The following is a 26,144-nucleotide window of genomic DNA, read 5'->3' on the forward strand; positions in this document are numbered from 1 at the left end:
GGGACTGAGGGGAGGATACGCTACTTGCAGGCTGGCATTAGTCTGACCTGGGTCTTGGAGACTTCGCTGTCTGACTGCAAGCGTCTTTGCTCTGAGGTAAGGGCTTTATGAACTTGGTTAAACTGGCTGCTCCTTCCCTGACCTGATTCGTAGGGGGACAAGGCTGTGTCTTGTGGAATAATAAGAAAACTAGAAGCCCTGCTGGCTGGGCTTGGTTTGGCGGCTGTCTTGTGGAGGACATGTGTGTTTTGTTAGTTTGGTTTTGGTCTCGGTCTCTTTCTTGGATCCTGGGTACCCCAGGAAATGACATGGAGATTAATCCACCTCTGTGATGCAATGGAGCGGAGTATTCTGTTTTGCTTCCTGGCCTCTTGCATAGTGCTGCCATGTGCTAGTATGCAGCAGCTGCACTTCACCTCAGAGGTGGCTGCCTTTTGGTGGTGGGTGTCCTGCTACATAGTTTATGCGGACACTGAAAACCTTGGGGATGCAAACTCCACCAGTTATTGGTGTTGATAAAAGTGGAGGGCCAAGACATGGCATGAAACACAAGCTTCTCTTGAAGGTGGTTGAAGCAACAGCCTCCATAGCTTAACCTGAGAGGAACTGACCACTTCATGTAGCTAACCTCTGTGGGTTAGTATTAATGCTAGCAGTGTGTGGCCAGGAGCCAGGAAACACACAACTATCTAGTATCCATCGTGATTGGCTGAACAAAATAAGGTCCTACCTGATAGTGTTTTTCTGTCTGTGTGTGCTGGGGTGACACATTGGGATGCTTATGTAGACTGAGCTTGGAAGTGGAGGGGACCTGATATTGTTTTAATTCCTTGCAAGACCCATCTCTTACCCTCCTGCTGCTCAGTGCGTGATGTTGGGGATTCTTTGGACACGATCCCCTCTGTTCCAAGGCCCAGTGCCTGCATATAACACGCTGGGGCCACAGCATAAGTTTGCATCATTTTACCCAAGAAAACACTTTCCTGGAGCCTGTGGCTGATGATCAGCTGCAGCGTGAGCATTGAGTGCTCTTCAGTGTCATTCTCTTTCAGCCCCTTCATCTCTCCCCAAACAGACAGGAAATCCTTTAAGCCAGGAAGCCTTTCTTTAAAATGCTCCCAACCAAAGGGCTGGTGGACAAAGGGATGCAGGTGGGGGGAGAGGAGGGTGTGTGGGAGGGAGACCTATCACTTGAGTGGGAGTGGGGCTGATAACATGCACTTCATGCAGGAACCCTCCAGCCCTGTTAGCACCAGCTAATCATTTACACGGTTCATGCAGTTGCATGAATATTGAGGTGCCCCTTTGGGTGTTTTCTGTACATTGAACAGACGGACACTCCAGCAACTCACTCATTCAGCAGTTTTCCAGATCTGATAAGGTCTTGGATCCAAAGCAACTCGCCTATCGGTGCAAACATTTTTATTCTGAAGCATATCTCATGCATGTTCATGCATAGCATTGTAATTTGTGTTACATCACCGGTTCCAGATCTCTATCCACTGCTTCAACCCTCTGCTGTACTGTGCCTTCAGCCATTCCACCTTAGCCTGCGATCTTATCAGGTTTCAAAAGCGAAGCAGGGTTGGTCATGCCTGATCAATGCTTGCGCAGGAAATCTCAAATAAAATCCAAGGTGCGACAGCAAATGGTGCTAGGGTGCCCCCTAATGCATCACTTTCTTTTGCGTTGGTGACGTCATCCGTATGGATGAGTCAAAGCTTAATACCGATGCTAAGAGCCTTGGTAAGAAGCACAAGGAATTTCTCATTGACAAGAAGAAATTTGATGTATTTGGCATTGCTGAAACCTGGTGGGATGGTTCCCATGATCAAAATGTTAAAATTCCGGGCTACAACCTGTATAGGAAGATAGAGGGGGTAAAAAGGAGGGTGGCATTCCTCAGTAGACATCATTAGCTGTTTGAGAATTATTGATAACCCAGAACCACAACATCTTATCCTAGAAAAGTAGGGCTGGAAGGGACCTGGAGAGATCATCAAATCCAGCTGCCTGTGCTGAAGCAGTACCAAATAAACCTAGACCATCCCTGGCAGGTATTTGTCCAATTTGTTCTTAAAAACCTCCAAAGATTGTGGAATCTCTATCTCCCTTGGAAGCTGTTCCAGATCTTAACTACCCTTACAGTTCCAAAGAGTTTCCTAACAGCTAACCTAAGACTTCCTTCTTGCAGATTAAGCCCATTACAAATTGTCCTCCTGTCAGTGGATGCAGAATAATTGATCACTGTCCGCTTTATAACAACCCTTAACATATTTGAAGACTGCTATCAGGTCCATTCTCAGTTCTCTTTGGCTACGTTTAATCTTGAGAAATCTTTTTAACCTTTCCTCATAGGTCAGGCTTTCTAAACTTTTTATCATTTTTGTTGCTTTCCTTTGGACTCTCTCCTGTTTGCCACATCTTCCTTTTCTTCAGTGTACATGGATCAATGTGCTAACTACCGAAGGCCAGGAAGGGTACTGGTTGGTGGAGGAGTCTGTAAGGGACTACTGACTCAAACCAGAGAATAGGATAAATTGCTCTTTAAGCACCTGTCTCTAATGTGTGGAAAGGAAGGGGCTGGAAGTCTCATGCAGTCAGTAGTAAATCATCAGCATTATTAAAAATTATAGATTTTTTTTCTAACATATTGCACCAAACATGATGTAACTCTGTTCTGGACTTCTTTATGTTGCATAAAGATGAGTTCATCACTGACTGGAAGTTGGTAGTTTCCTAGAGACCGGTGATCATGATCTGATTACATTCAATATAGGTAAACCGAGGACAGACTCAGCCAGTCAGGCACACACTTGGGGCTTCCAAAGGGCTATTTTCCCAAAGCTGAGAAAAGTTATGAATAAAATGGATAAAAAAATATGAATGAAAACTGGGAGTTCTTTAAAAAGAATAGATTAGGTGGCCACAATCAATAAAGGACAACTTTGCCACTGAACTAGATGGAGTTTTAGGCAAAGTGAAGGCAATTAGAAATAAAGACCAGTATATAACAAATAGTGTATAAAATTGATAAAGGAAAATAAATACATCAGAGAAAAATCCATTGCTGGTAGAGATAACAATGTGTTTAAAATTTTGTTTGCAGTGTTGTAGGCATTTTGGTCCCGGGATATAAGAGACCAGTTAGGTGAGGTAATATCTTTTATTGGAGTAACGTCTCTTGGTGAAAGAGACAAGCTTTTGAGCTACACAAAGCTCTTCTTCAGGTCCGGTCCAATAAAAGATATGACTTCACCCACCTTGTCTGGTTTTTTTTTCTTTTGTTTTCGTTTTTTTAAAATTATATCAGCAACAACAACAAAATCCTAGCCACAGATTTTAAACCTTTCATCCAACATAGAGACCAAAGAGGGCACAAACTCTCTCTTTGCTCTTTGATGGTCACCTAGAAGGAACTATTGGAATATGTTGCATATGTCATGCATCCCATTTTTATTTGTGCTGTGCTAGCAGCTTGGGTGTGCTGGGCAATAGGGAATGGAAATTTGAATGCCAACTGCTGTCCTTTTACAGTTAACGTCCTGGCATGAGTGTTCACATCTAGATGGCAACAGGACTGATAAATAACCAGCCAAACCATTTATGGTCAAGCCTAATTGATCACCTTCTCCCTCCCCCTCCTCCCCCCTGCATATTGTTTCAATACTGTTAGTGAAAACGGGCTGTCTGGATTTAAATAAAAGCAAGTGACGATGGTGCACAAAAATCTCATTTGAAAATCCATCCTCTACGATCTCCAGGGAGTGGCTAGATCGGTGTGGTGTCCCCAGACACCTTCTGATGGGCACATCTTTTATAAATTAAAAGAGAGGGGAATCAAAGAACCCCTCTCAGTAGGTCTCAATTGTTGCATTTTGTTCTGGGCCGGTGGAGGGAACTGATATGGACTCAGCCAAGCAAAAAAATGGTGAAGTAAAGTCTGGGATTGATTTCTGAGGACAGAATCAAAGAGGTGGATGTGGAGAGCTTGGCCAATGAGTGATTAAGGAAAGGACAAGATAGGATAGCTGCCTACCCGTACGTTAACGGTGTAAACTCCAGGCAGGGGGAGCAATTCTTTTTGGTAAAATCTACAGGATTAGATGGTCGAACCAGCAGGGGAAGCTCCATCGTTTGCAACATTTCATACTTGACTGCAGAAAGAAACGGAGTATCTGCCTTGGGGAACTATCCTTTTATTATTTATTAATAATAATCCTGTTTATTATGATAGTGCTGAAAGGCCAACAAATAACAGGGCCCCGTCACGCTAGGGGCTGCACAGACACAAAGTAGTACCCGCTCCCTGCCCCAAAGAGCTTACAGATTAAACAGCCAAGGTGGGGGAAGAGGTAGCATGTATAAAAGCAGAGTGAACAATGTGGTGGCAGAGCAGAGTGGGGAATAGAAGAGCTAGTGGCTGGATCCAAAGCCCATTGAAAGCAATGGAAAGACACCAACCGACTTCAGTGAGCTATAAATCAGGCCCTAGAGATAACTTGGTTGTTTCATCTCTAGTTTCTATTTATAACACACACACACACCCCTACTCCCAGACCTCCAAATATACAGATCCACACACTAGCACTTGCAGACACTCTCACACTAACCAGCATGCAGGCACCCAGATACAGACACACATTCCTGGACGTGTGGCTGCCCGTCCAGTTCTATACCTGAGGCTTTCCTTACCCACCACTGTAGATCATGTTGATATCTATCTGTTCACGAGATCAGCTTCCCCGTAGTAGGCACTGCACTCTAGCCAGACAACGAAAGATTATCTGTCCTGCAATTTTCTCCATTCTCTGAAGTTTAATTCCTTTCCCAGGCAGATAAGCCAGCCAGACACCCTGTGGGTAACTACCTACACTGCCAATGATCTTAGATAGCTGGATGCTCAGGAATTTGTGGTCCACTTCTGCTCAAAGGGGCTGCTATTTTCACTAGTCTAGCGAGAAGTGGCAGTAGGGGAGATGAGGGCTGTAATTTCCCCCCTTTGCATCTTTGTATTATCCACAGCCCTCACGTGTGGCTCTCACCAACAGAAGCTGGTCCATTAAAAGATATTCCCCCAGCCAGCTTGTCTCCCTAAGAGCTTTGATGGCACTTGCTAAAAACAAAGGCAGTAATTGCATGGTTTGTCAATGAATCCGGCTGCTGCCTCTTGCATCTCAGGTAGCCCAGTGCCTGGGTTAGCATGTCTGGCAATTTGCTCCTGTACATCTGCAACCAGGAAGATGCATGAAGGAGGAAAGGGGGATCCCTCCTGTACCTCTGGGGCAGAGGCAGCTGATGTGCCCTGCATAGAAGGGAGGGATGGGAGTCTTTGCTCTCCCTGCCCCAGAGCTGTGGGGAAAACACTCCAGCACATGCTGGGCACCATCCTCACAATGGTATCAAGTTTCCAACCAATACTGCTCTTTGTACCCTGCGTCCCTGACATGTCTCAGGTGGAGTCTGGCCCTAAGGTGCTTGCGGTAGGACTTGGCCTATCTCCCAAGGCATGTAGCCAAGAACTCTGCTGGTGGAAGCTGGATGGGGTGAAAGGAAAACAACGTTGCTGGGGAATCAATGCTAACGTTTTAAAATGGGAAGTAGGCGCAGTCTGGTTTTCTGGTAGAATTGTTTTCTTTTTCTTCTCCACTTCTATGGAGACAGAGCCAGGATCCCATTGCTCTAAGCCCTATACCTACATATAACAATGGTCTGTGACCCTAAGGGCTTACCCACTCTAAGCTACCCAGTGCTCTGCTAATCCCTTCGTACCGCGTCCTTCCAGTTCCCTCTGCAAAGATGCTGCTTAGAGGTGAAATGCCTACACAGAACAGCAGTAGGGAGAGAAATGAATAGGGAGGTCGAATGTGGATGCCAGAAGAGACTTGAGCCAGAATCTTGGTCAAAGAGAATCTATTGGGAAGGGCTGCATTACTCCCTTTGTGCACCCCAAGGCCTAGTAATGTGGAGGGTCTTAAGTTACCCCCTTCACGTCCCCCCAACCCGTGCATCTACCAAACCCTCCTACAGCTCTGAGACACACTGCAGAGTTCGCACAGCAGGCTGTGACAGATGCTGAAGCCGAGTTGGTGCAAATGGCAGCTTTGCCTTTGTACACTTGGGCAGCACCAGCGCTGCTACGCCAAGGGTTGGAGTCAGGGAAATCCCCTTTTAGAAAACGCCAATTGCCTGACGCTTGCCTGACCCCACTGACTTGCATGATTGAAGAAAGGCATTGGACCAACCAATGAAAAGCAGGACCAACCCCAACTAAATCATCCTTTGTCATCCTGGACCCAAAATCCTTCATTTCCAGGTGTTTAGAGATCTGCTGGAGGGTTTTGACAGCTTCCTTGGTAATACTTGTATCTGCCTCAGATATGCTCCTCAGCTGCTCCCCCCCCCCATGATCAGCGGCAGGAACCCCAATATTTCATCCTGCCCAAAGAAACCAGCCCCTTTAAAAATGTCACCAACGTAATAACGCCCCTACAGTGTGCATGGGATGCCCCAGCCCTTCCCACTGCAAGCCTCAGAGGGCAGCTCCTTCAGCAGTGGTGCTCACCGCTGTAACAGGTGCCTGAGCATCTCTTATACGGAGCATTTGCCTAGTGGGACAGGACTGCAACATCCTCTCTCTGAGCATGGCCAGGATGCCTTGTTTTATTAACATCTGGGCTCAGTTTGAGTGATAGAGACATGGGGCGGGGGAGGGATCCTGTATCAATTAAAGGTCACAAAAGCCCAGAAAAGTTCTGTTCTTGCTCTACAATAAAGGTGGAAACCCGAATGAAATCCCCTTCACTGCAAGAGACCCACTGTATGAGAGCCTGTTGGCCTATGCTGAGCGTCCGGGTCTCAGCTGTTTGCAGCAAGAGTCAGAAACAGCTCTGCACAGTTGGCAGGTGCATTTCATGGGGCTTTCACCCATCACTGAAGCACCATGCATTGGACCACTGAAGGAGGCCAGATACTGGATTTGATGGACCCATCTGGTAAGGCAAACTTTGTTATATTCTTTCTTTCCGTGCCAGTCATGGTAGACTAGGAAGCTTGGTGCTAGGATTGAGAGATGGGTGTAGAATCATCTGACCCTCCTTTCTAGTTATTAGTGCTTTTATTTATATTCCAGTAGCACCTACAGGTTCCAACCAATATTAGTCCCCTGGGGTGCTGGGTAGGGTATAAACGCCTAGTGAGAGGCCACCTGCCCCCAAAATCTTATGATCGGAATAGATGAAACTGAAAAAATGGTGGGAGCCCGTCAGTCTGTATTATCCTTCCTTTAGAGCTGGGCCAGTGAGGCACAGGCGATGAAGCGACTTGCCCAGCATCCTGGGCGAAGCCTGTGACATGGCTGACTCCAGTGCTCATTGATTCCATTCATTCACCACACGACTGATCTGTGATGCACTCCACCAACCCCCACAGCCCCACAAACTCGTTCAGAAAAATCGCATGATTTTTAAGCCTATCCCAAGATTGCTGAGGATCTGACTTACGATTTTTGAATGCATGGGGGTTGTCAATGCTGAGCCCTCCCCTCCTCCCCCAGAAGTGGGTTTGAATCGTACCCCTAACACCATGGGGTGGGAGCAGACAGCATATGCTGTGAATAAGAAATACTGCCTACCCTAAACCCCTGCCTTTTTAAGTCTCTCGCACAACACGGCCTGGTGTTCTCTAGAAGCTGGACAATCAAGAGCTCTGTGAGTTTAACTTCATTCCTCAGGCCACAGTTGCAGTGGATAAAAGCCACAACTGCAGGTATAAAGGGCAATTACATTCTCAAACCCTTGGCACTCCGTTTAAATGCTAGTTCGTTTGAGACTACGGCCCAGAGAGGGTGAAGAATGGCTGGTCAAGCCAGCATTTGATGTGGACTCCTGTTTATCTAGAAGGGGTGGACTTCTCCTACTTAACCAGAGGGAGAAATTAAATTGACCAAGCACTCTACTAGCAGAGGGAAACTGGACCAGAGGGGAACTGAGGTAGCAGCCATGCCTGATCCTAGAGCGATAAGAGATCCCTGAGGATACTTTGTAGAGATGGGCAAAGCCACCCTATAAATCTGGATCCAAAATTCCGCATGTCCATAGGTTGCTCAGTTCCAGAACTTTGCCCATCTCAAGCATGGCTAGGAGGGAAGAGGGTCACCTACGGACTCATTAACGCCACTCCCTGCAGCTCCCTGAATTACCTAGGAGTCTCCCCTCCAAACACGGACGGGACCACCCCTGCTAAGCTTCTGAGATCTCGCCGTTCAAGGACTGTACTCCTGAGGGGGAAGGGAACGGTGACAACAGCTTGCTGTGGGACCTCCTGCTGTCACCATTCCCATGTCAGCAACATTGGGGCCCACCTTGGCGGAGCTGTTGGGTTTGCTGGGGAAAGGCAAAGGGTAAATAGAGATACTAGGAATGAAAGGTGCCATCCAGACCCACTTACAGCTGTTGACCGAGTGTGCAAGGAGGGGACTTGTGCTCTGAGTAGGAGGTGGAGAAGGAATGAGAAGGCAGAACAGGAGGCACTACTGCAGAGTGGGGAGATAGCAGGTTTCCAGTCACAGATGTTGTTGCCTGTTGTAATTGCTCCATGAGCAGCTGCAGAAACCAGACTAGCTCCAGAGCTTCTTGTAGCTGCTGAACAAAGGCCAAGAGTAATTTCAACTTAAAAAAACCAACTTCCTTATAACTGCTGTGCTGTAAAAATCTTTCCTCCTTTTTTCCCCCCAGAACAATAGAGCTTGGAGCTAATAAGCAAGCCAGGAGAGGACAGGGCAGTGTGGGTGGAGCTGGAGTCAGGCCTGCTTTTGGAGAACACTGAAGGGGCAGCAGCAGCAGGCAGCTGCATAAAGATGACGAAGAACAGGAGTCAGAGAACTAAAAAGGACAAGTGCAGAGTCCTGCATTTGGGACGGAAGAATCCCATGCACAGCTACAGACTGGGGACTGACGGGCTAGGCAGCAGTTCTGCAGAAAAGGACCTGGGGGTTACAGTGGATAAGAAGCTGGATAGGAGTCAGCAGTGTGCCCTTACTGCCAAGAAGGCGAACGGCATATAGGGCTGCATTAGTAGGAGCATTGCCAGCAGATGGAGGGAAGTGATTATTCCCCTCTATTCGGCATTGGTGAGGCCGCATTTGGAGTATTGTGTCCAGTTTGGGCCCCCCACTACAGAAAGGATGTGGACAAGTTGGAGAGAGTCCAGTGGAGGGCTACAAAAATGATTAGGGGGCTGGAGCACAAGACTTATGAGGAGAGGCTGAGGGAACTGGGCTTGTTTAGTCTGCAGAAGAGAAGAATGAGGGGGGATTTGATAGCAGCCTTTAACTTCCTGAAAGGGGGTTCCAGGGAGGATGGGGCTAGGCTGTTCTCAGTGGTGGTAGATGACAGAACAAGGAGCAACGGTCTCAAGTTGCAGTGGGGGAGGTCTAGGTTGGACATTAGGAAAAAGTTTTTCACTAGGAGGGTGGTGAAGCACGGGAATGGGTTACCTAGGGAGGTGGTGGAATCTCCATCTTTAGAGGTTTTTAAGCTGTGGCTTGACAAAGTCCTGGCTGGGATGATATAGCTGAGGTTAGTCCTGCTTTGAGCAGGGGGTTGGACTAGATGACCTCCTGAGATCCCTTCCAACTCTAATATTCTATGAATACTAGCTCAGATAACACTTTATAAGCTGTTAAATTAAATCTTAATACAAATATAAAGGGTTAATACAGCGTTAGCAAATACTGTCGACATGTTGCAGCCATGAACATTGAGTGTTATGGGTGGGAAAGTGGTAGCAATTTTTCTAAGCGATGGGGATAAGCAGAGCTGGTCAAATATTTGGAATGAACTATTTTGCTATCAAATGCAATTCTCGAAATGAATGTTTTTCTATGGGAGGGGATCAGTTCCAGCAGAATCTTCTTCCAGGAAAATTGAAACTGAATTTTTTATTTTGCATTTGAGGTGGTTCCTCATGGGAGCTGTAGTTCCAAGACCCTAATTCCCCTATTATCCTGTATGGACTAGTCTTCCTGGCTGTACTACATCTCCTATGATGCACTGTGGGTTCTCCATGCAGCTGAGCAGGTGTGGGGCATTATGAGAGTCCCGGGAGGTTTGCTAGGTTTTTCAGTTGTCTCTATTGCAGTAGGATCCGAGCACCTGGCAAATAACATGCCAACCTGGGAGTTAGGAGAGACCGTGAGTAATAAACATCTGCATCCATGTGCTGGACACTGGAATGAAAAGCATGTTCACCCTCACCCTCACCCTCCAACACACCCATCCCTTGTCAGAGGCGTTTCCAATTGCACAATGGACTTTTTCCTCTGTTAATTCACTAAAAAAACAGTCTAGAGCCGGATCCATCCCACATGGAACAAATTTAATTATCTTCTGCATTGCCCCAAGCTGCGAATGTTCCCTCTCATGGGCCAATTAAGTTCACAGATATTTCGGGTGAGCAAGAATGTGAGCGACAGATCTCATTAAGGGCTAAATTCCGGATCCTGCAGCCAGGAAGGGGTGAGTTGGGAGTAATGGAGCTGCAAAGGGAAGGTGTTAAACCAAGACTGGCGGGCAAAGGGCCAGCAGGGAATTCTAGAGGAAGCGTGCTGAACAGCTGCCTTTACTACTACTTTACACAAGGGGGGGGATGCGTTTCCCCCCAGTGCTCGCTCTGTACTAACAGGAGTATAGCAAGGTGTGGGGCCCTAGACTCACCTACCAGCCCGGGGGCTCTGCTGTGCTGGCGCAAGAGTGGTCGGTCTTGGTTTAGGAGTGGCAGCAGGAGTCTGCTGTGCCCAGGGTAAGGGTGAAAACCGTCTCCCCCATGGAGGAAGGGGGAAGGGACTCATTGCACCTCACATGGGCAACCAAAATTAAACCAGAGTCTAAGGTATGTTCTCAATAAGATGCTCGTCTGGCTGTCCTAGTTGTACAGGAGGCAGATCACCAGATGGAGCTGTTACACACAGCCTGCCGCAGGTTTGTTCTTAGCGTGTGCGTGTGTTGTTACCATGGACAGACTGGCGTGTGGTGGGTGGTCGGTTGCACGAGGCTATGGGCAGAGGGGTCTGAGTCACACACACAGACCGTGTGAAATAAAATCAAACCCTTTCCAGGGTACAAGCCCAACAGGGGGCCTAGCTCAATGCCCTCGCTCCTCGATCAGTCCAACAGGGCTTATCACAGGACCTGGGTTTGAACTGTCTCTCAGCCCCTTCTGGGCTCTCAAACTGCCCCTCAATCTTCAAACAGTCCCAGCCCCGGCGTGGGGCTGTGCCCTCAGGGCTCCCTCCCCACAGACTCTTTGCCCCTCTGGGCCTTGTTGGTTCCAGCTGGGTCATAAAACAGTTCAGTTTCCCTTGCAGGGGCGTATCAAAGTCCAGGCCACTTCCCCATTGGCTAATGGGGGGGAACTCAGGCCAGCCCATTACTCCTGGTCCCAGCCCAGGGACCCTATAGCTAGCAGCCATCCACCACATCCCGTTATTTAAGCTGCATCACTGCTAAAATTCCCTTGGCCACTTCACCTGCAACCCTAGCACATTCATTGCCCTTACTTCAGGGCCTTGTCCTGGCTGAGTCCCAGCCGCCAGCCAGCCAGGAGCTCCTTCGCTCACCCCCAGTGCCTGCCAGCAACCACTCTGTCTGAGCTCCTTCTGCCAGCTAGGAGTACCATGTTCTCTCCTCTTGCCCTGCAGCTATTTTTATACTAGCCTGCTGGGCCCTGACTGGCTGCTCCCCGCAGCCCCTTTCTGATCGTCTGCATCCCACACAGCCACCCTAGGCCGCTTGGAAGAGTCTCTCCACTGCCTTTTTCTGGGGCGGGGTGTGGCAGGGCTGCAAGACCTTCAGTAGGGAGCCGCAGGGCCTAGTCCGCTCCATCACCAGGCCCCCATCAAAGGCTGTGCCCCCCAGGCAGGTACAGTGCTGAACTCCAGGAGTTTACCTCCCAGTAAAATGAAAGTGCCTTATCTTCACTGTCTTTACCTCCGGACAGCTCCCACCTCTTAGTTACCTCCAAGACAAAGAAATGCAGCTTTTATAGCAGCGAAGACAAACCATTGTAGCAAGGGAGAGCTTGTCAGTGCTGCTAGTTTCCAGCTACTGTCCATGAGTCTCTGGGTCTATTGGCTTTTTCTCATATGGCTTGTTTTCCCCACCATTCTGCTAGCTGAAGGTTCTGGAGATGCTGCTGCGTCCTGTTGCTGTATTGGGAAGTCCCCAAATTCATCATCCAGAGTCCAGGGATCCCTGTCCGGTGAGTCCAAATAATCTGTGCTCAGAGCTGTTAGAGCTATGGTAACTGTACTGAGAGCGGTAGAATTACTCTAAATTTAAACTCTTCCTAGAGAGAGGAGAATCCGGCCCCAGTAAGTGCCTACGATGAAATTTTGCATTCCTCCCCAGTCAAGGCTAGCAGGAGTTTCGCCTGCTTAAAGCATGAGTATGTTATGCAGGAGAGAGCCTCTAGGTTATTGTGCAGGTAGCTGACAGCTGAAATCTGCAGCGTGACTGCAGATACATTGCCTGGTAGGTTACTTGCTAATAGTAAGAGCTGTTTTGGGGCTAGTCTCCGCACAAGCCCTCTTTCTGTTTCGATCTCCTGTGATCTTGCAACACTAGATACATGAGAGGCAACGTGGTCCAGTGGAAAGGGTACTGGAGTGAGTCTTTGCTGATGAGCTGTAGTGTCTCTTCGGCCAGAGAGCTTCCCCTCTCTGTGCCTTAATTCTCTCCCACTTTGTGTCTGTCCAGGTTGTACGTTCTTTAGGACTGTCGAGAGAGAGAGAGGGGGAGAGAGAGTTTCAATCCCAAAAGCTTTTTTCCATTTATGTTCTTGTGGAAAAGATCAGAGCCAGGTGCAAGTCCAAGAGTCTCAGCATGCGTGGATCCTCTCCCTTAGGAAACCCATAGTGTTAATGTGATACACACACAGAGCAATTCCCCAATGCTAGGTGCAATGCTGCCACCTCTTGGAGCTGAAAGGGGGAAAACATCAGGAAACGTGTGCATCCTTTGGTGCACTGGATATGGTCCGTATAAAAGAGCATAGTTCAGTCACCTCTATTTTAACCCCATGCAGTTGTGTACTAAGAACAATCACTGAAATGTATAAATGAACAAGATGAATTAGATCTCATTTAGACTATACCACCTGACCAGTGCAGAAAAATTCTAGTGGCTTTTTTCCTAATTCAATTTTAAATGACTCAGTCATTGTGGCTTCCTCCAATACCTTGAGGGAGACTATACCAGAGTGCAATAGATCTCACTCTTATAAAGTTTTTCCTTGCTCTTAAAATACAGTCAAATAATGTGTGGTCTAGAAAATTAGGTAAAAATTTAACCTGTGTTTAAAAAGTTTAGTGACTAACCTGCTATCTCTGTAAATAACATTGCTAGTTTCTTCTGATCTATTCTGATTCTTATGCAGTGCTCATCACCATGGCATCAAAATGCCTTTCATTAGTGCATTAAGCAACGTGACTAACATCTGTCATGTGTGTGTGTTCTCTCATCCCCTCCCCGGTGGGAGAGGTGTGTGCAGGGGAGTGCTTTCTCTTAGAATTGTTTTTATAATTACAATTACACAGACACACATCGCTATATACTTATGTTCAGGAAGGCAAGGTCAAAGAAATGTGCCTTGCACTTCGAGTGGAAGGTGGTGGGGTTTGGGATGAACCTTAGTTCCGGTGGGGGTTTATTCCGCAGTCTGGGCAGCTCCCCAAATAAAACTCTATCTGCTGCATATATGAGCAAAGATTAAGAGTTTGATACAATATTGTTGAAAGTTCCATTGTGCCTGAGAAGCAAAGTTGTTGACTATGCCTAAAGCTCTGGATGAAGAGCAATCTTTTCGACATGCTGGGTGCAGGCCAATAAGGGCCTGGAAGATAAGGACTGGGACCTTGAACTTGTTTTGATATTCTATGGGAAGCAGCTGTAGAGAATGGAGAACAGGTCTGGTGTGTTTACAGTTGCCAGTGTGTCTGAGATGTGAGTGTTACGTACCAGTCAGAGTTTGTAAGTGCTGAAGGCTTCATGCCAAGGTATATTACATTGCTGTAGTCCAGCCAAGAGGTGGCAAAGGTGTGAATAACTGAGGCCAAATCACCGTTCACCAAGATAGAACAGAGTTTCCTAGCCAACCAAAGATGATAGCAGCATCCACACATAAGGCTTTCTGTGTGAGTACCTAGTGTCAGAGGTGAATCCAAGAGTGTTCTTATACTATGGACTGAAATGACCACTTGTAGATATTTGCCTTCTGCCAAAGGAGACTGGGCCATGTGGGCAAACTCTTAAATGCTTTCCTCTGCCCACCAGAATAACCTCTGTCTTGCTCAGGCTTCTCTTCAGCCAGCTGCTCTTCATCCGTGAGGTGATCTCATCCAAGCACTGGGCTATCCTGGTGGTTGTGGCATGGTCAAATGTGGTAACAGATAAGTAGAACTGTGTGTCGTCTGTACGTTGCTGGAACAATGGTATCTCCTAGTCGGCAGTGAAGGAATGTGGCAGAGAGGTCCAGGAGGCCAAGAATGGATGTCTACCCTCTATCCACTGACAGGAAGAGACCATCCCTCAGTGCCACTAATTGGTTTCAGTTTGCATGCCCTGGCCAGAATCCACATTTATACTGGGACTGGATATTTATTTCAATTAGATGACCCTGAAGTTTGCCTCTGGATAGCTTCTCTGTGAGCTTACTTCAGGAATGGGAGGTTTGACAATGTGCAGTAGTTGGCTAGAACTGATGTATCTAGGGTTGGTTTCTTCAGTGTTGGTCGGACAATTGCATGTTATGAAGGAGGAAGGGAAGATTCTTTCCCTCAATGAGGTGCTGGCTATTTTGGTCATGAGTAGCACCAGTTGCTCATGACTCACCAGCTGGAAGGGGCATGCTTCTCTGCTCTGATGGCCTGGAGCATGCAGGGTGCGCTTCTTCCCTGAATCATTGGGTGGAGATGTTATGGGCCTTCACCAGATCTAGCACGACTTGTTGCTGTGACTTCTTCTGACTACTCTTTTCCCAGATCTTATGCTATTATCCATCCTTCACCTGCATGCATAGACAGATGAGCCTCCTACATTTTATCCTCCGTGTCTGGTTTAGGAGAGACCCAATTTTTCTTCTTCAGAAGCTTATTCTTCAGTAGCAAAGACATCCTGTAACACAACTGGGAGCAACCGTCAGTTCTGCACCACTTATGCCAACTCATTATTAATGGGAAGTCCTCCTGTCCTGCAGTTGGGCCATGTGTTTTCATGATTCCTTGGTTAATACATTGATAAATCCCCGCCCCCCAACATGACTTTGCTGTTTTTCTGTATAATTATAATTATTTAACAGGCCATGTTGGGTTAGTCAAAAGGGTGCCCTTTGGTAATTCTCTCTAACTGCCAAACTATTGTTAAGGTAAAATAAGAGGCAAAGTCCATTAGGTACACAAGGGTTAGAGGAAGAAATGTATCACACGTGCCTCTACTAAAAAGCGCCCAGACTTTGCCCAGCTAGTGGCTGCATAGGCCATTTCTGAGGTGCTTGGGAGCCACAACCAACTGGCATAATGTGGAACAGAAATTAAGGCCCTAGGGAGGAGCAAATCACTGTTTGATCTGGAGGAATGTCAACTGAGGACTCTAGCAGCCAGCTCCTTGCACTCAAAGCAACAGGATCAAAGTAAAGCATTTTATGGTTGATTCTGTAGTCTCAGCTGGCTGCACCTGTATGCTAAAGATCATGCCTATAAGACATGTAATGTTGTAAGTATTCTTGTAGCACCTACAGGCTCAGGGGTGTGCACAAGGAGGGGCAAGCAGGGGCACGGCTCCCACCAAATCTCCATGTGTCCCTGCATCCCCGGGAGGGAGGAAGCAGCAGGGCAGCTGGCTGCCGGCTGAGCTCCTCCTCCCGACACCCCTACAGCTGCAGTCTGCTGCTGGGCCTCTGCATTCACCCCCAACTCTCCTCAGGAGGCAGTCTACAAAGCAGGCAGCAGTGATGGGACTTCAGCAGTAGGGAAGTAGAAGCAACAGCTGTAGGAGAGGGAGGAGGAGGAGCTGCTCAGCAGGCGTCCTGCTGCTTCCTCCCTCCCTCCCTGAGCTGCAGAGACACAGAGTGCCATGCCAGGGGCAGCTGCTACCTCCTCGCTGCTGGGTATCCTTGCCAGAGGTGTCCTGAGACATCTGAGGGGTGGGAGCTGTCACATGAACCTTTCTTCTTTGTGTGGTTATAGTGCCCCTCCAAAAACATTCAAGTTTAAATTCCTGTGCACGTCCCTAGAGGCTCCAGATATATCAGAGCCCCATTTTTATAGACCATCTACAAACACAGAGAGACACTCCCTATCCATTGCCTTTAACCGAGCAGATGAGCCTTCCTCCTTAAGGAAGCATATAAGAGTTCATAAGTGTGGGTGAAAATCTGATAAGGCTGTGTAACTTGTGACAATTACTCCTTCACTGCACAATGAGACACATCTTTGTGTATACATTTATATTTCTATTTGTATCTATTTACTATGTATATAGACACAGACATGCACACATGCAAAAGTAAACCTGTAAAGCCATATGCATAAAGGACACAAACTTATTAACCACACTTATTCAAACATTATTAAAGCAAACTGGTTCTGCTTCACTGATGGATGCAGTATTCTAACCTGACTGGCTTCATCAAAATCTTGTTGCCTTCATGTCCAGGCACAGACTCTTTCATCTCTTGGTGACAGATGGCTTTGTCATGCAGCCTTACGCCAGGAACTGCTGCAATGGAACATCAAGAGAGACTATTTCTTTTTTAAATTATACCAACAACTGGATTTTCAAAATGAGTTGAGGGAGTGGATTTTCCCAAGCAAATGGCCAAATGCATGTGGCAGCAAGTGCATGTGAAGCTGGCCTTGAAATATCCCTATAAATACACTCAGTTGGCTGTCCTGTAGATGGAGAGCGAATGCATGCAAACGCATAACCTTCTTCTCTTGATGTTTGAGCCAAGTGTCAAGATGTTGGGAATGTGGCTAGGACATCTGTCGTTCCAGATCTACCATCCTGCAGAGCCTGCCTGTTGATGGGTTAAAGGGCTTTCAGTTTTATGACGTGTTTTATAGAGCCCCAACAGCGGATAGATGTGCCCAGTCAATAAATCCCAGAACTGATGGGATATTTGCTAAGCTATAACGTTCATTCACTGGTGCTGCTGCTGCAGCATATAGCTGTGAAAACTAACACATTTTGGGGGTCAGTCTGACCTTAGTTATCCCAGAATCAAACCCCATCTCCCGGCTCAGAGTCCAGTGCCTTAGCCACAAGAACCATTCTCTAAATGTGTCACTCTTCGTCAACAGAAAACATTTTAAAAAAAGAGGGCTATTGGACAACAAACTATCCATTTGGAAAACTCGTATCTTTAAGGATATACTAATGGTCTCATCTCTAATATGTAAGATGCCTCACCCATGGTGAGAACAAAAGAAGTGAAACCTGTTGCAAATCCACAGCCCCCCAGTTAGTTCCACCCGCAAGATTTAAGAGTCTTATTAATGAGTTCAGGTAAGCCATCAGCTAGAGAATGTTCATTACTACCACGTTAGGCACATGTCTGGTGGTCAACCCCAGGATGCGTACAGGTGCTGGAAGTGGTGCTGTTTTTCTGTATCACATAACATTTAAAGTTATCAGGAATCCAATCTGGGGGGAAAAAAAGGACCATAATGCAAAGAAATGTACTCTAATCTTGATCAAAATTTGCAGACTACTTTAAATACAATTGATAATTCATCTAAGCACTCAAAATAGTACTGTTTCAGAAAGCTTGGGAAATACAGGTGATCTTACGCATTTTCCTGTACTTTTTTGCCTTTTGGTTAAAGCAAAAGTCTGTAATCACAAGACAGTATGAGTTTGCTTGTACGATGTAGTGCATCAGAATATTTGTCATTATTTGTAGGATGGCCGGATTTGAGAAGTTTTTCTATCTTCTATTGTTATGTAGCTAATAAGACTTCTGCCTCTAAATTGTTTTCAATGTTTAAAATGCTCTAGCAGGCTTCATGAACAGCGCCCAATCACTCCTCCAACTCATGATCACTTACATTACCCAAGGAAAACACTGTTCTGATACATTTCTGTTCTGGGAAAACTGACATATTTCTCCCAGGTACTGATGGATTACATAGCTGCAAAGAGAGAGAACATATCTGTGGAGCCTGTGACATTTGCAGAGATGATTCTACTTGACTTCTAGTGTGGTCCTGTGAATTATGCTAGATGCAGTTGTGTAAATGAGCAGAATCCAGACTTCTGGAGGAGAGGCCAGGTATGTATCATACCCTAATTGATAATCAGGGACCAGTATACAGCCTTCTCACCCCCTTCAGTGGTGTATGGCATGACATGGTCATCGAGCAATCTCTCAACAAGGATTGTAGGAAGCACCAGCATCTTTGCACAAAAGATATGGCTCTGACCAAGTATTACCTGACTCCACACTGGAAGAAGAGCTCTGTGTGGCTCAAAAGGTTGTCTTACCAACAGACGTTTGTCCAATCATCACCTTGTCTCTCAACATCTGAAGGCAGCTATAACAGCTATGAGAAAACAAATGTGTGAAATGCAGCTTTCAACAACAGATCTCCACAAATAAACGTCTATAAAGCACACGGCTGCAGATGAAACTGCTGTCCAAGATATTATAAGACCCATGACAGGAGGAAGGACAAATCTTTTTTAGCATTGAACCTGGAACAAGCTCAGACAAAACAGCCACTTGTGAACATTGCAACATCTACTGTGGGCCCCACCTGAAATTGCTGAAAGTTTGTGCATGTGAGAGAATGGTACACAAGAAACAAAGCAGTTTGTAACCAGGAGGTTGCAAAGAGGTGGGGTAAGTCTCTTTGAGCCCATAAAAAGGCATAATCTCAACAAAATAATCAAACAAAAGAAGCAGACAGCACAAGCAATCACTATTGATTGTGGGATACTCTGCAGACAGACCGTTACTGCCAGTCCAGAGATGTTGATATCCAGGGTTTGAAGTATGAGCTGGCACCTGGCCCACTTTCCCTCTTCAACTTGGATGGATCTCTGAGGAAAAACCCAAAAGAGCAATATGTTATGACTGGAGAAAAATCTGTCATTGCCTGAGCTACTGGTATCCAGTGAGCCAACATTAGCTGGTATTGACCTCAGGGTGTTTCTGCAGATGGTGCGTACTGAGACTTGGGGAGCTGTCTGATCACTGGTGAATATTATCCTGGGACTAAAATGTCAATACACTGCTGTTGTTGGTGGCAATTTGGATTGATTCTTCATTTGAATAATCTCATGAGAGCCCACAGGGGGAATGTCCAAATGCAAGAAGCTCAGAACCCCACTGTGCTAACACCATTACCAAAGCGACCCTTGAAGACGATATCAAATTCAAAGAATAAATCAAACATTGCAAATTTTCTCCTCAGTGACTGGGTCATGAGACATGAACAGAGGTGGTTACCTGGTTGTGAAGTACATCTTGCTGGTGGGTTTCATGCCATTGCACAAGCCGTGAAAGTAGTGCCTGGTCCCCATTCTGCAATCCCAAAATTTGAGGCAGATCACAAGGAAGCAGATTCAGGCGTGTTCCTGCATGTTGCTCCTTCACAACAAACACTCAGTAAACAGGCTACTAATGTGGAACTGGGATTCAGATGTTGCATTTATGTGCCCGAGATATTGCTCTTTTCTTGGGGCAACTGAATTCAATTTTAAAACTGGTGTTTGGCCAAAAGAAGAGATTCATTCCCATGCACAGAGTGGCTATGGAGCTGGGAACGGACATGCATGTTATGCTGCCAAATATTCATGCTGTCTGTGGATGAGAGATACTTCAGCTTTCAGTGGCTAGAGGAAAAAAGAAATGGCTGAAGACAGCAGCTGAACATCTAGAGTTCAGAGCAGGTTTGAAACATCTTGGGAGCAGCGCAGCTCAGAGCAAGAGACAGAAGCAACCTATGTCTCACAGGTATCTTTATGGCAATGTGGTAAGAAGCTAGCATCTCTGGGTAACATGCACTATGAGTTGTTTGCTAAGAAGAATAAAACACTGCCACCAACAATGGACTCCTTCAGGCAGCACCTGAAATGAGCAAATTATCAGTCAGACATATGGAATTATGCAACAGTTCAGTATTTTCAAGCATCTCCTGCCAACAATGAATGGGTGATAGTATGGGATGGTGTTGCCACCTGCTCCAGAAGCTGTCTTCACCTTTGTGAGGTGTGTTTGTGAGAATACCTGTGCAACAAGGAGATGCAAATGCCACAGGGAAGATTTGGTGTGCTCTGATGCATGCAGCTGTGACAGTGATGAGTGTACAAAAGCGTATTGAACCATCAGACACAGATGCTGAGGGGGAGTAGTTGAAATGTTTCTATCTTCAAATTACTGTGACAATTTTTGTGAGTAACGGCAGCTTGAAGGGGTGTTAGCTATTCAGTAGCTCAGAGTTATTTGTAGGGGTTATATAAGAGTACGATTATATTTTGTTAACACAATATATCCATACAAGACAATTCTACAGCTCTTCTACTAAGTCTTCTACTATTATATAGGTAGTGTACATGCATTATCATTGTATTCATAGTAAGATGATGATTTCAGTTGTACCTTGCGTGCTTTAGACACGTCTCCGGCTGATCAGTTACCACCAAAAGTATGTTTTATAATTAGGAGGTAGGAGACTTATCTGCATAATTTCATAAAAATAGCAGAAATAAAAACTTTTCTCAAATCAGTCCATTCTACAATGACTGATCTTCTGATGGATTGCATGTGACAAACTCATACCGTCTTGTGAGCACAGACTTTTGCTTTAACTGAAGGTGTAAAAAAACATGGGAAAATACATAAAATGTCACCTGTGGCAAAATATTTCCCAAACTTTCCAAAGCAGTACTATTTTGAGTACATAATTGTATTAACAATTGGATTTAGAAGCCTTCTGTTAATTTTTGTTCAAAATTAGACTTTGATTCATTGCCCTTTTTATGATTTTTTTTTAATTTCTTTTTAATTTTTTCAGATTGGATGCCAGATGCAATTTTTCTATATCCTGTAATGTTTAAATGGTATCACTTCTAGCATCTACATCCACCCTGGGGATGACCACCAAATATGTGCTCAACATGTGGTAGCAATGAATTTTTTTCTAGCTGATGAGAACCCATAGTTACCAAAACGGGTCTAGGCTGGTAGACTAAATGCTCTACAGAGCAGAGGAGGTGGGGTCCTGGAACATGTCTCTCTTGTCAGTTGCCATATACATGCAATAAAACTTCACAAGATGAGATACAGCAAAGACAGCTTGAAAACTCAACTGATTCTGCAATAATGGGGGATTAATGGTGACCAGGGCAACTCAAGTTTGACTGATGCTGTTTGATTAGTTAGGAAAATACAGCATTTGTCGTAAATGCTTGGGATAACTGCCTGAGTCCCTGAAAAGTGCACTGCAGCCCTTCCCATTCCAGAACATCTCTGTACAATGTCAGTGTTAATTTCTGCATGTGTCTACAGGGAAATTCATGTCATCTCTTTCTCCCCATGATTCTGAGAGCCATTCTCATTAAATGCCTTCCCATCTCCATTCCCAGTAAAAGTCTAGAAAGAGACCAATTTTCTCCCCAAAGGATCTTCTGTGATCTCCACTGTTCTCAGCAGGTTTCTCCATTTCCCCCCTTTTTACCCACCACCCTGCTTTCTAATCCCCACATTATTTTCACCATCCTTTCTATCCTTTGGTTACAGTGGCATAAAGACTTACAGTACTAGTGGAATTCCAGATAAATTAGAGTAGTGCCAAAAGTATCACCTGAATATTTCGTTTTGGATTTAGTGTGTGATAGTCTTTGTAAGTATATGTGACAAAGTTTGGCTATGAGTATTACCTAGGCAAGGTAATTTTGAACTGAATTAACATTCTTTGATCATTAAGTAACTTTAGAATTGTTTGGTAAAACTGCCAAAAACAGTCTCATAATTCCATTGGAGAATAAAACTAATTGGAAGTAAATAAGGATCTATATTTAAGGATGGTTTTGATACTGTCTCACACAGTATTCTTATCAGCAAGTTAAAGAAGTATGGGTTGGATGAATGGACTATAAAATGGATAGAGAACTGGCTAGAGCATAGGGCTCAACGAGTAGTGATCAATGGCTCCATGTCTAGCTGGCAACCGGTCACAAGCGGAGTTCCCCAGGGGTTGGTCCTGGGGCCGGTTTTGTTCAACATCTTTATTAATGATCTGGAGGATGGGGTAGATTGCACCCTCAGCAAGTTTGCGGACGACACTAAGCTGGGGGGAGTGGTAGATACCCTGGAGGGTAGGGATAGGATACAGAGTGACCTAAACAAACTGGAGGATTGGGCCAAAAGAAATCTAATGAGGTTCAACAAGGACAAATGCAGAGTCCTCCACTTAGGAAGGAAGAATCCCATGCACAGCTATATACTGGGGACCGACGAGCTGGGCAGCAGCTCTGCAGAAAAGGACCTGGGGGTAACCGTGGATAAAAAGCTGGATATGAGTCAGCAGTGTGCCCTGGTTGCCAAGAAGGCTAATAGCATATTGGGCTGCATTAGGAGGGGCATTGCCAGCAGGTCACGGGAAGTGATTATTCCCCTCTATTCGGCATTGGTGAGGCCGCATTTAGAATATTGTGTCCAGTTTTGGGCCCCCCACTACGAAAAGGATGTGGACAAGTTAGAGAGAGTGCAGCGGAGGGCAACCAAAATGATGAGGGGGCTGGAGCACAGGACTTATGAGGAGAGGCTGAGGGAACTGGGCTTGTTTAGTCTGCAAAAGAGAAGAGTGAGGGGGGATTTGATAGCGGCCTTTAACTACCTGAAAGGGGGTTCCAGGGAGGATGGGGCTAGGCTGTTCTCGGTGGTGGCAGATGACAGAACAAGGAGCAACGGTCTCAAGTTGCAGGGTGGGAGGTCTAGGTTGGACATTAGGAAAAAGTTTTTTACTAGGAGGGTGGTGAAGCACTGGAATGGGTTACCTAGGGAGGTGGTGGAATCTCTATCCTTAGAGGTTTTTAAGCTGAGGCTTGACAAAGCCCTGGTTGGGATGATATAGCTGAGGTTAGTCCTGCTTTGAGCAGAGGATTGGACTAGATACCTCCTGAGGTCCCTTCCAACCCTAATATTCTATGATTCTATGGTTGATTTAAAAAAAAAAATCACCTGCCCAGATCAGGATAGAATTAGGATAAAATTTTGTCTTTGTAACAAGAATATGATAAGAGCTTGAATTAACTGAACAGATTAATTATCTCTTGAAAATTGTAACATCCCATGTTGCTGTCAGTTTTTGACATTGCCACCATTATCCTCTAATTGTCTTTATTTTGTTTTCTGTAACTTCTTAATGGGTTTAAAAAACATTTTAAAATTAAATTAATTTTTAAACTAATAACACAATTTAGAATTTATAACAACAATCCAGTCTGTACTTTTTTCTAAGGAACACTCATCAAAGAAGAATGAGATGCTTAGAGATGACTGTCAAATAAATTATGTAACTAAAGTGTGTGTTGAAAGTAATCTCTTTCACAGCCATCACCTCACAACCTTCCTTGCACCACAGACTTTGTATGCATGGGTTAGAATTCCATTCAGTCTAACAAATGCATCGGCTGCCTTCCAGTGGTGCATGGAACTTGGGGATGAGGTATGTCCGTTTCCTACTGGTTCTTAACGTTATCTTTTTTTGACTGTTGCTGCACACTGAGAGGATGTTTTCAAAGAACAATGAGATCTTTCTTGAGTGGTGAAAGCTAATTTAGACCCCATCGTTTTGTGTGTATATTAAGGATTATTTTCCATTACTTTGCACATGATGTTTTACAAGCAAATCAAATAGGAAGGCCCCCCCCTCCAAAGTTTACAGGTGAGGATGACAGCAGTGGGGTGGGGAAGGGTCAGGGAATGAGAGTTAAAACAGGAAGATGAGGAGATGTGCTGGCTGTTGCATAATCCTCTACTAGGGTTCTTGCCATCACTGTGTTTTTCTTTTTTTTTAAATGTGATTGATTTAAGATTTGGGGTGGGGCCAGGGATATAAAACTGTTTTCCTGGTCATAAGCAGAGCTCAGACCAAACAACTCACCCCTCATGAAATTGCCTTCCCCAGGTTGCCTCAAGATTTCAGGTAGCTGAGGAAGACAGATGCTCTGGGGAGACATCCTTCCCTCCCTCCACTCTCCCCGTTAGAAGAAGGGGGGGGATAAAACCATGCCATAGGCTTTATAGTGTAAGGCGGCTGTTGGCCCCTTACTGAGGCTGAGTGGGGATTTTTGTCTGGCCCTCTTCCACTACCCCCGCCCCCCAAAAAGGGGAAGGGCCAATAAGAAATCAAGATCCTGAAGTTGACATTCGCCAGGGCCAATGGGGAGAGGCCACTGTTCCAGGTCAGCCTGATTGACAGGGTAGGTAGACCAATGAGGGAGTCAGGAGCCAGGGTCCCGTCCACCGTGTGAGCTGGAGCTGCCTGAGGGCAGAGCAAAAGGGGGAGAACAGAGCCAGAGGGGCAGCAGCAAGGAGCTGGGGAGCTAGAGCAGCCCAGGGGTGGAGCTGGAGCAGTGCAGACCAGCTGCGCCGGTGGTGAGCCAGGGCGGAGCTCCAGTGGGGAGCCGATGGCCCAGAGCTGGGGTAGCAGACGCCGGCTGTGCCACAGAAACACCGGAGCAGAGCGCGGCGAGCAGCTGAGGAGAGCAAGAGACGGCCCTGGGTGGAGGACCCGGGGCAGGGAGGCATCGCCAGACAAGCGGCCTTGCAGGCCAGGCTGAGAGGGGGGCGTGACCCCGACGACGGGAGGTGATGCTGGGGAGGAGGGTCCTGCCACCCGGTGCCTGAGGGCGTGTGGCCACCGCCACAGCAGATGTGACCCGTGGCATCACCGCAGCGCAGCCAGGGCCTGGGAGGGAGACCTGGGATGCGTGAAGAACAGATTGTCCCAGGAACAGAGCCAGCTGTCTGCGGTGTCCCCAGGCCCACATTTCCCCCCCTTCCCTGTTTTGTTAGTGTGCCTGGCTGTTTTAATACATTGTGTTTGGTTTGAACTTAACGCGGTGCTCCCTGGGCCAGGGAAGTGGCCGGTGTGGAGAGAATACGCCGGGGTGGGGACACCCTCGCCCCCGTCCTGAGTGACCATGACGAGACTGGGGGTTAAGTCTCCCCAGGGATCCTGGGCCCAGTTATGTGGGCATTATGAGGACGCTGCCACATGGGAGTTGTCTCTGTCTTCAGACAACGAACGGAACTTTCCAGATCACAGGCCCTGGCTCTCATGAGGTACTTCAATCACCCTGACATCTGCTCATGGCAGAGCATACTCCAGGAAGTTTCACCCCGCAAGTGCTGGAGGAACCATCTAGGGGCTGTGCTCCCCGTGAGCTGCTGCTCACAAACAGGGACATATTGACAGGGGAAGTAGCTGTGGGTGGTAACCTGGGCCGCAGTGACCATGAGATGGTCGAGTTCAGGATCCTGACAAAAAGAAGGGAGGCGAGCAGCAGATAAGGACCCTGGACTTGAGAAAAGCAGACTCTGACTGCCCCGGGAACTGATGGGCAGGATCCCCTGAGAGGCTAATATGAGGGGGGAAAGATGTCCACGAGCGTTAGCAGTATTTTAAAGAAACCTTACTGAGGGCGCAGGAACAAATCATCCCAATGTGCAAAAAGAATAGCAAATATGGCACTCGACCTGCTTGGTTTAACAGAGAAATCTTTGGTGACCTTAAATAAAAAAAGGAAGCTCACAAGAAGTGGAAGCTTGGACAGATGACAAAGGAGGAGTATAAAATTATTGCTCAAGCGTGCAGGGGTAAAATCAGGAAGGCCAAAGCACAACTGGAGTAGCAGCTAACAAGGGACGTGAAGGGTGACATGAAGGGTTTCTACAGGTATGTTAGCAACAAGAAGGAGGTCAGGGAAAGTGTGGGTCCCTTACTGAATGGGGGAGGCAACCGAGTAACTGATTATATGGAAAAAGCTGAGGTACTCAATGCTCTTTTTGCCTCTGTCTTCACAGACAAGGTCAGCTCCCAGATGACTGCACTGGGCAGCACAGAACAGGAAGAAGGT

At 46.4% G+C, this 26,144-nt stretch overlaps 1 long non-coding RNA gene across 1 annotated transcript; it reads left to right on the forward strand.

Annotated features, from left to right (window-relative positions):
• Window positions 1-24,314, forward strand: LOC137141789 (uncharacterized). The gene is made up of 4 exons (XR_010916739.1): window positions 1-96; window positions 6,778-6,995; window positions 12,172-12,258; window positions 24,191-24,314. It is a non-coding gene; the product is annotated as an uncharacterized lncRNA (long non-coding RNA).
• The last annotated feature ends 1,830 nt before the right edge of the window (window positions 24,315-26,144 follow it).

This window comes from Emydura macquarii, unplaced genomic scaffold (genome assembly GCF_026122565.2).
Source record: "Emydura macquarii macquarii isolate MOO-44397 ecotype Brisbane River unplaced genomic scaffold, CSIRO-AGI_Emac_v2 contig_3114, whole genome shotgun sequence".
Classification (NCBI taxonomy): domain Eukaryota; kingdom Metazoa; phylum Chordata; order Testudines; family Chelidae; genus Emydura; species Emydura macquarii.